Genomic DNA, 8940 nt, shown 5'->3' on the forward strand with positions numbered 1-8940 from the left:
CGGTTAAGGTAACTGAACATGTTTTGGTTTATTACAATCTAGCCAATTTTGTTTCACTCTATCAACTCTATTCATTTCTATCAACATAAGGAGGTTTGTTTCAAATTACTCATTTCAATTATGGACAGTGGTTCCACACAATTAGTTCTAGTTAATTTAACTAAATATTTTCTATTTAAAGTTACTCACTTCAACAAAGCATTTTTTGTGTGATTTGTCTTGTAATGAGTCAAAAGACAAGATGTCACAAATGATCAAAGTGTATTTGTTAAACAAGCAATAAATAACTACACACAGTTACAGTAAATACAGTTTAAACCACATTACAGAATTACAAAAAAAATTACACAAAATAGCAGAAATATCAAACTACTCATTTTCTAATTGGCATTCATGGGTAACCAATCAAACCTTATTCCAGGAACAGGAACTGGCTCCAGAAATAACTTCTTCAGTACTCCAAATGTGTACCTGAGTTCAGGAGGGTTGCTCAAGTTCAGTCCATATATCAGTCCCAGAAACATAGTTTTGCAGACTGTAAACTGCTATAGGTCCTGAAGAACTTTATCCTTTAAAACTCCAACTTCTGCTGAACTGTCTTCAATGATGCAGCTTCAAATAGATTCTCAAGTCTTCTTGATCACCTCCTGATTGCTGCCAACGTCTGTATCCTAGAAGTATTTAAAAGGATGGAGAACTCAAATTCTTGTGTATTAACTTTAACAAATCATTTATTAACCTTGAACTCACCATATACTCCATACTGCTAGGGTCTTCATTTGGATACTTCAATTTCATTAGTCTGAAGATGAAAACAACAAATTTTAGCCTTTGTTTTTTTTCCCCCTAAAATTACATGGAAAAAAATCAGTCATTCATCTCCTTATGGGAAATACAGGCAAGCAGAAAATGGTACACACATCTGGACCCTGCACGGTAAGCAACAGAACTGGAATGTTCCCAGACCCAGAAACATAGTAAAGACATTAGTAAAACAGTCATGTGACATCAGTGGTTCAACCATAATTTTACAAAGCTACAAGAATACTTTTTTGTGCAAACAAAACCAAAACAGCGACTTTATTCAACAATTCTTCTCCAAATCGCATCTTCCACCATTATCAACAGCACGTAAATAATTCATTCGCATGGTGCTGCTGACCTAGAACACGCATGCGCTGAGCCTTGATTACACGCAGAGGAAAGCAATGTTCATGCCTCTTGTTACTCTCCATAATGGCGGCATATGTGATTTGGAGAAGAATTGTTGAATAAAATCGCTATTTTTGTTTTCTTTGCACAAGTAGCTTTGTAAAAGTGTGGTTGAAGCATTGATGTCACATGAACTGTTTTACTGATGTCCTAACTATGACTCTGGGAACATTTCAGTTGCATTGCAGCCTTTATGGAGGTTCAGAAATCTCTTGCATTTTCATAAAAATATTAGGGATGCACCGATTGACCCGCCATCAATCAGAAACCGGACGGTTTTTGCTTAAAATACGTGATTGGTAATCGTCCGGTCTTTGGCCTTTTTTTCGGCCGATTTTTCCGGAAGTGCGTCCGCGTGCTCAGACTACATCTACATGAGGGTGAGTAATTAATAGGGCTGTCACTTTTGTGAAAAAAATCATTTTCGATTTTTAAGACATAAGTGTTCATTGAATCGATTGTAAAATCGATTTTCCATGTCAAAAAAAAAAAGACATTTCCTTTTTCAACGTCAAATAACAGACGAACGTAAAGAGAGTGCTGGAAACGCACAAGGCAGCAATATTTCTTATTTATTGGCATGAAGTTTCGTGCAGAATAACAAACAGCAAAAAATATATGTGCAGAGGGGACGGCTGCCATGACAAAAGAAAAACATCACTGCAGGCTTCAACCCGGCTGCATTTATGACTTAGGCAATTCAAAAATCTCCAAGATTATTTTAAATAATGATTCAATCCATTTCAAACAACTGTTCAAAAAAATTTAACTTTAAATGGACTTGAGAACAGGCCATGTGTCCAGAGCAGAGCGTTTTTTATTCACTATATGTCCAGCTGTTGAGAAGACACGCTCCGACCGCACTGATGTCCCAGGGACACTCAGGTACAGCTGCGCAAAGTCAGCTTGCTATATCATAACTCAGAATCTCCTGTAACTAGAAGCGCGAATGAGGCAAATTCGCGTCTACCGCGCCGCGAGACCTCCAGACACTCTATTCGCGTTTGGTGTGAACGCAGCATAAAAGGTCGCTTTCGACGTCACTGGGTCTTATAGGTGTGTAAAATTGCTGGTATTTTTTGTCTAGCTTTCGCAACGCATACTGCACTTTCGGAATTCTTTATTTTCTTTTTCTGCTTGTTTGTGAGTTTTGTTACATCTATATTTTTAATTGTTTAATTATTTTAAAATGAATAGTGTATATATTTGGTTAAAATCGATTCCCTATTTTCATTTTCGAAACTTTTTTTGGTTGGTCCGATCAATTGTGCAATCGATTTTCGAACTAAAAGTGACAGCCCTAGTAATTAATGACATGTTTATTTTTGGGTGACCTAGCCAGTTAAACACACCTGAACCAGCTAATCAAGGTTCTTGGGAATTGTAAAACAATAAAGTATTACTAGAAGTTCCAGGCAGGTGAGTTAGAGCTAAACTCCACAGAACACTGGCTTTCCTAGAGCAGGTCTGGACACCCCTGCCTTGCATCAAAATGAATTGTTTTTGGGAGGCAAATGCATTCATAATCTGTCAGTTTATAGTAATACCACATATTTTGTATTTATTGTATTAATAAACCTAATCTTAATCTATCTGTCTTTTTTTGTCAATTTCCAGTGGCCAGTGAGATAATAATGTTTTAATACAAGGTTGTGTTGAGTGCAGTTGTTCTTACCTGTGTAGTGGGCACCAAGAGGGTTTCAGTATTTGTCCAAGCACTCTTCTTCAGTACGCAAACATCTTCATAAGTTTTGTAGTGCGGATCCAGTTTGGCAAAGACTGTTGATTCTAATGGGCCTATGGTAATTCTGTATGTCTCAAATTCTGCACAAATCTGTAAACACATGAAGTGCAATGTGTTACAAAAAAAAAAAGGTTTAACAGCAAAAAACAATTCAATTATCAAAATATTAAGTGATTTATTTGTGTGAGTGATGAATAGTGTCATGTTTACCATTCCAGAAGGGTAAACCTGATTACATATCTGGAGCATTTGTATAATGTGAACAGCTCAGAGTAGTGTTCGGTTTAAAGTCATTGTATGACCACACCGCCATGTTCATAAACAAAGCTTCAAATACTTTCACTGTGCTGAGCCAGGGCTCTCCAAACTCGGTCACATTACATGGTTAGACATTTATTTATTATTTAGCTTTTTGCAATTAGTTAAAATATACATATTCTAACAAATAAAGGGAATTACTTCCGCTTTTGAAAGTCATTATGTATTACTAGTATACAATTAATTTATACAAATAAATATATTTTGCACACAAAATGAGAAAAGAAAGAAACTCCTATTTGCCATTTGATTAGCTATAGGAGGAAGTAGCTGAATGACAAATCATTCTGCCTCTTAACATCTCTTATTGTAAGCCATATGTATAATAAAAGTAAAGGTAAGTGATAGGACGTTTTATTTTTGGATAAACATTTTACTAATAAATACAATCTCTCTTAAAATACCTTATTGGGTTATGATATTTAAAACAGTTTGGTTTGATCTAGCGCAGAACTAAAACTTTAATGAAATATTTCCCCCAATTATAAAATAAATTTATGATTAGCTAGCTCCACACTGGAGAGCTGCTTTATAACAGGAAATCAAGTTATAATTCTAGCGACACTGACTCTGTATTGACACTGACTGTATTTTCATGTTTAATATTGAAAAGCTATCTATTGCATAAGGACTGTTATATAAATATACGTGGCTGGACTTTTCTTTACTGGAGTGCCTGGAGAACCTCAGAGTTCGTGCATACATCCACATCGCTGTAACGTTAATCAAATATGTTCTTAAGAGCTGCTTTTACATCGCGGTCAGTTTTTGTTGTGTTTATGCAGTTATTGAGAGCAAGGCGTGCAGTATATATTTACATATTCATCCAAGGTTCGGATCGGCTCGGTTTGCTCAAACTGAAGTGCTATCTTCTTCTTTTGAATTGAATCAGGAGAGTGTATTACAATCTTGCGCTACAGCGCCACACTGGTCAAACTGCATTATTGGAGGCTTTCACATTAGGCATACGAGATCAAACAACTAACGTTACTCAAAAACATTTGCCGACAATTTTTTTTTTATCGTCGACGTTGTCGATAATGTCGACTAATTGTTTCAGCCCGAGTATATATATATATATATATATATATATATATATATATATATATATATATATATATATATATATACTCAAGTCAATACCTTACAGAGTCGTGCGCTTTCACATCTCCCAACCGCTCAAAATCATCTATTAATGGTGCAGTAAACCGATTACACAATACTAGACTGCAAAACGTCTCGGTTACGTATGGTAACCCTCGTTCCCTGAAGGAGGGAACGGAGACGCCACGTCGGTGACCGACGAATATGGGATATCGCTTCGATAGACCAATCTACTTCGAGTGTAAACTAAACGAGCCAATGCACATTGGCATGCAATTATTGCATCCAGCTGCCGCTGATCACTGCGTGAGTATAAGAGGGCAGCAGGTGCAATGCATACCAGTTTTTCGCTGAGGAGCCGAGCCGGGGACCCGGCAGCTCAGCGGCGGTACAGCAACCATGGCGGCGGGACGTGGCGTCTCCGTTCCCTCCTTCAGGGAACGAGGGTTACCATACGTAACCGAGACGTTCCCTTTCAGTCGGTCACTCTCGACGCCACGTCGGTGACCGACGAATATGGGATCCCTATCAAAGCGCCATGGGTGCTGCCCCTTCCAGTGCCCTGTGCGAGCCGCCTGCGCCCCTATTAGGTGTAGGCCGGGGCTCAGAACAAGTAGCTCCACTCACCATTGTCAAAGCACTACCTCACTGGGTGAGATTGGATAACACTGGGAAAACGTACCCGGTCCGCTTGGAGCCGGGACGCTGCGGAAGCCCCATCCTTCCTGAAGGAGGTCTCGGAGGCAAATACACATTTAGCATCCGTTTAGGAGTATACGGAGAAATTTGAGGTGATAAGAACCCTCTTGGGAAGGCAGAGGTCTGCCGGGGAAACACGGGCTCTAAGGCTATACCGTGGACTATACACATATGAGTACCGCTTAGGTCTCAATATGGAACCCACCCTTCCATGGTTCTCACAGATTCATCATGAAGGTCTGGCGCCGGACGTTCCGCTGCGTCCAGCTGCTTAGGGTGATGGAGGATCTCAACAGGGTCTACAATACGGACACTCTGGAGCGGTTTAAGCAAGCCAACACTAACCGGGGCCTCTCAGTGCCACTACCCATTTGAGGTGAGAACACAGGAGGATACCGGCTCTACACGAAGGCTATAGAACCTAGCGAACGTGTTAGGGGTCGCCCAGCCCGCAGCTCTACAAATATCTGTCAGCGAGGCGCCACGAGCCAGTGCCCAGGAGGATGCAACACTTCTAGTTGAGTGAGCTCGCAACCTGAACGGGCAGGGCACATCCTGAGCCTGATAAGCCAGGGTTATGGCATCCACAATCCAGTGGGCCATCCTCTGCTTAGAGACGGCACTCCCCTTCTGCTGGCCTCCGTAACAGACAAAGAGCTGGTCTGAGGTCCTGAAGCTTTGTGTCCGGTCTACGTAGCACCTTAATGCTCGGACGGGACAAAGCAAAGCCAGGGCTGGGTCTGCCTCCTCCAGGGGCAGCGCTTGCAGGTTCACCACTTGGTCTTTGAAGGGTGTAGTGGGAACCTTGGGCACGTAGCCAGGCCGGGGCCTCAGGATTACCTGGGAGTCAGCCGGCCCAAACTGTAGGCACGAATCGTCGACCGAAAATGCATGCAGGTCCCCTACCCTCTTGATGGAGGCCAGTGCAAGCAGGAGCAGAGTTTTCAATGAAAGAAACTTTAGCTCAACTGAATGCAAAGGCTCGAAAGGGCCCTGCTGTAGTGATTTAAGCACTAGAGACAGGTCCCAAGAGGGTATACAGGGGGGGCGGGAAGGATTTAACCTCCTGGCCCCTCTAAGGAACCTGACGATGAGGTCATGCTTACCCAGAGACTTCCCATTCACGGGGTCATGGTACGCAGCAATAGCGGCAACCTGGACTTTGAGGGTGGAGGGAGACAGCCTTCGCTCCAACCCTTGCTGCAGAAAGGATAGCACGACCGCAATCGGGCATCTTCGGGGGTCTTCTCGACGAGAAGAACACCACTCAACGAACAGGTTCCACTTCAAGGCGTAAGCGTGTCTCGTAGACGGTGCTCTCGCCGAAGTGATGGTGTTCACTACCTCTTGGGGTAGGTCACCTAGAACCTTCGCGTCCCGTCCAGGGACCAGACATGGAGTTTCCAGAGGTCTGGACGCGGGTGCCAGATGGTGAGTGCCGCGCTTCCACGCCCACCTCAGGACTCGGCCATAAAGCCAGTGCTGGAGCGGTCTCATATGTAATAGGCTGAGCGGTGTAAGTGCCGCCACGGCCGCCATATGCCCCAGGAGCCTCTGAAAGAGTTTCAGTGGGACCGCTGTCCTGCTCTTGAACGTATTCAAGCAGGCTAGCACCGACCGCGCACGTTCCTCTGTGAGGCGTGCAGTCTGTTCGACCGAATCCAACTCCATATCGAGAAAAGAGATCCTCCACGGGAGTTTGCTCTTTTCCGAGCTGACCTGAAGGCCCAACAGGCTCAGGTGCCGGAGCAACACATCCCTGTGCTCGCACAACTGATCTCGATACTGTGCTAGTATCAGCCAATCATCTAAGTAGTCGAGAATGCAAACACCCTGCTCTCTGAGAGGAACGAGAACTGCCTCCGTGACTTTCGTAAAGACACGGGGAAACCGGGACAGCCTGCAGGGCAGGATCTTGTACTGATATGCCAGTCCTTCGAACGCAAACCGCAGAAAAGGTCTGTGGCGCGGAAGGACGGACAAATGAAAGTACACGTCCTTCAGGTCGATCGCTGCAAACCAATCTTGGGGACGGACGCACCCGAAAATGCGTTTCTGTGTCAACATTTTGAATGGTAGCCGATCGAGGGCCCGATTCAAAACTCGCAGATCCAAGATCGGTCGTAACCCACCGCCTTTCTTGGGTACAATGAAGAACGGGCTGTAAAACCCCATCCTCATATCGGCTGGAGGGACCGGCTCTATCGCGTCCTTCGCCAGTAGGACTGCGATCCCTTCCCGCAGGACAGGGGCAGGGGCATCGGACGCTTTCACTGTAGTGGAGCGGACACCGCAGAGCTTGGGGGGGAGCCGGGCGATCTGAATCGCATAGCCGAGGCTGATGGTTCGCAGAAGCCAGCGAGACGGGCTGGGTAGCGCTGACCAGGCGCCTAAAAACCGTACAAGCGGGACCAGCGGGACCACAGCCGTACCCGCAGTGGGGCAGCGAGGTGGAACACAGGGACCCAACTCGGGCGGCTTGTGAGCAGGCCGGAGTGTGGTGCGAGTGTGGGGTGCAGGGCTCACCTGGTTCCACGGGTTGGCAGAGGGTGCGTGAGTAGGGCCTTTGTTGACGCTCTCGAACCGCCCGCTGCTGCCATCTGGCGAAGGAGGAGGATGAGTGAGGTCCGGAGCTTGGCCGTCCGCAACTCTCCGTGCCCTCCTGGGACCCAGAGAGGAAGAAAACTGCTCTCCTGTCGAGATTTCCAGATTCTCCGCCTGGCCCTCCTCCAGGGGAGGGAGAGGTGCCTTCACCATCCCCCAGAAAGCAGCTACCTCTCTCCGGGTCACCTGTGTCGGATCCCCTCAGTCTGCTTCTGGGCAGCAGAGACTTGCTGGGCCAAGTTCTCGACTGCGTCGCCAAAGAGGCCGGTCTGGGACACAGGGACATTGAGAAACCGGACCTTGTCGGTGTCCCTAATGTCTGCCAGACCCAGCCAGAGATGGCGCTCCTGGACCACTAATGTGGACATCGCACGACCCAGGGAACTCGCGGTGACCTTCGTCGCTCGGAGCACGAGGTCAGTGGCGGTTCGGAGCTCCTTTAGAACTTCCGGGTCATGACCACCCTCGTGCAGGTCCTTCAGTGCCTTAGCCTGGTGCGTGTAAGGCGGAAGCAGCTTCCCCGCAAGCCGTATAGGCACTGCCGGTCAGACCAGACGAGTGCCTACAGGCCCGGGAAGGAAGCACCGGGTCTCCACGCCAGGAGGAGACGGACTTAGGACCCCTTCGCTTACCCCTTCGCTGCACCGCCATCGAGGGTGGTGAGGGAGGAGGAGCCCGCCGGCCGGTTTCTGGCAGTAAAAGGTGCCATCCACGACCTGGTGAGCTCGTCATGCACTTCCGGAAAGAAAGGCACTGGGGTGGGGCGCTGAGAACCAGCGCGCGCCACCCCGACAAACCAATCATCCAGCCGCGAGGGCTCGGGACGCGGTGGAGGATTCCACTCGAGCCCTACCCTCTCGGCGGCCCGGGAAAGCATAGCTGACATTTCGGGATCTGACTCAGGCCTTGCCACCATCCCAGAGGGCGGCAGCACAGCCGAATCTTCGTCCGACAGCTCTCCCTCCGATGCTGAGATCGACATCCGGTCGGGGGGAGGCCCACTGGATACCACTGGTACGCTCGCTGTAGAGGGCCCAGTGCGTTCCGTGGGTTGCTCTACTGGATCGGAGGTGCAAGAGGAGTGGTGGGCCCCAGAGGGTTGGTTCCCTGCGGGGTTTGCCACCACTGTGACCCTCAAACCATCCGCGCTACTGCCAGAAGTGGTTCTCGTCTGTCGGCCGCCAGAACGAGCCCCAGATCGCGGCAGCGGGACTCCGCCCCCCTGAAGGTAGCGGAGCCTGGTTCACAGCTCCGAGATG

The 8940-nt window shown here is 47.1% G+C and overlaps 1 long non-coding RNA gene across 1 annotated transcript; it reads right to left on the bottom strand.

Moving 5' to 3' along the window:
* Positions 1-345: 345 nt before the first annotated feature.
* On the bottom strand, positions 346-4369 carry LOC132097253 (uncharacterized). The gene is made up of 4 exons (XR_009422707.1): positions 4093-4369; positions 2888-3046; positions 2616-2693; positions 346-802 (listed from the first exon to the last, which is right to left on the bottom strand). It is a non-coding gene; the product is annotated as an uncharacterized LOC132097253 (long non-coding RNA).
* Between the last annotated feature and the right edge of the window lie 4571 nt (positions 4370-8940).

This window comes from Carassius carassius, chromosome 21 (assembly GCF_963082965.1).
Source record: "Carassius carassius chromosome 21, fCarCar2.1, whole genome shotgun sequence".
Taxonomy (NCBI): Eukaryota; Metazoa; Chordata; class Actinopteri; order Cypriniformes; family Cyprinidae; genus Carassius; species Carassius carassius.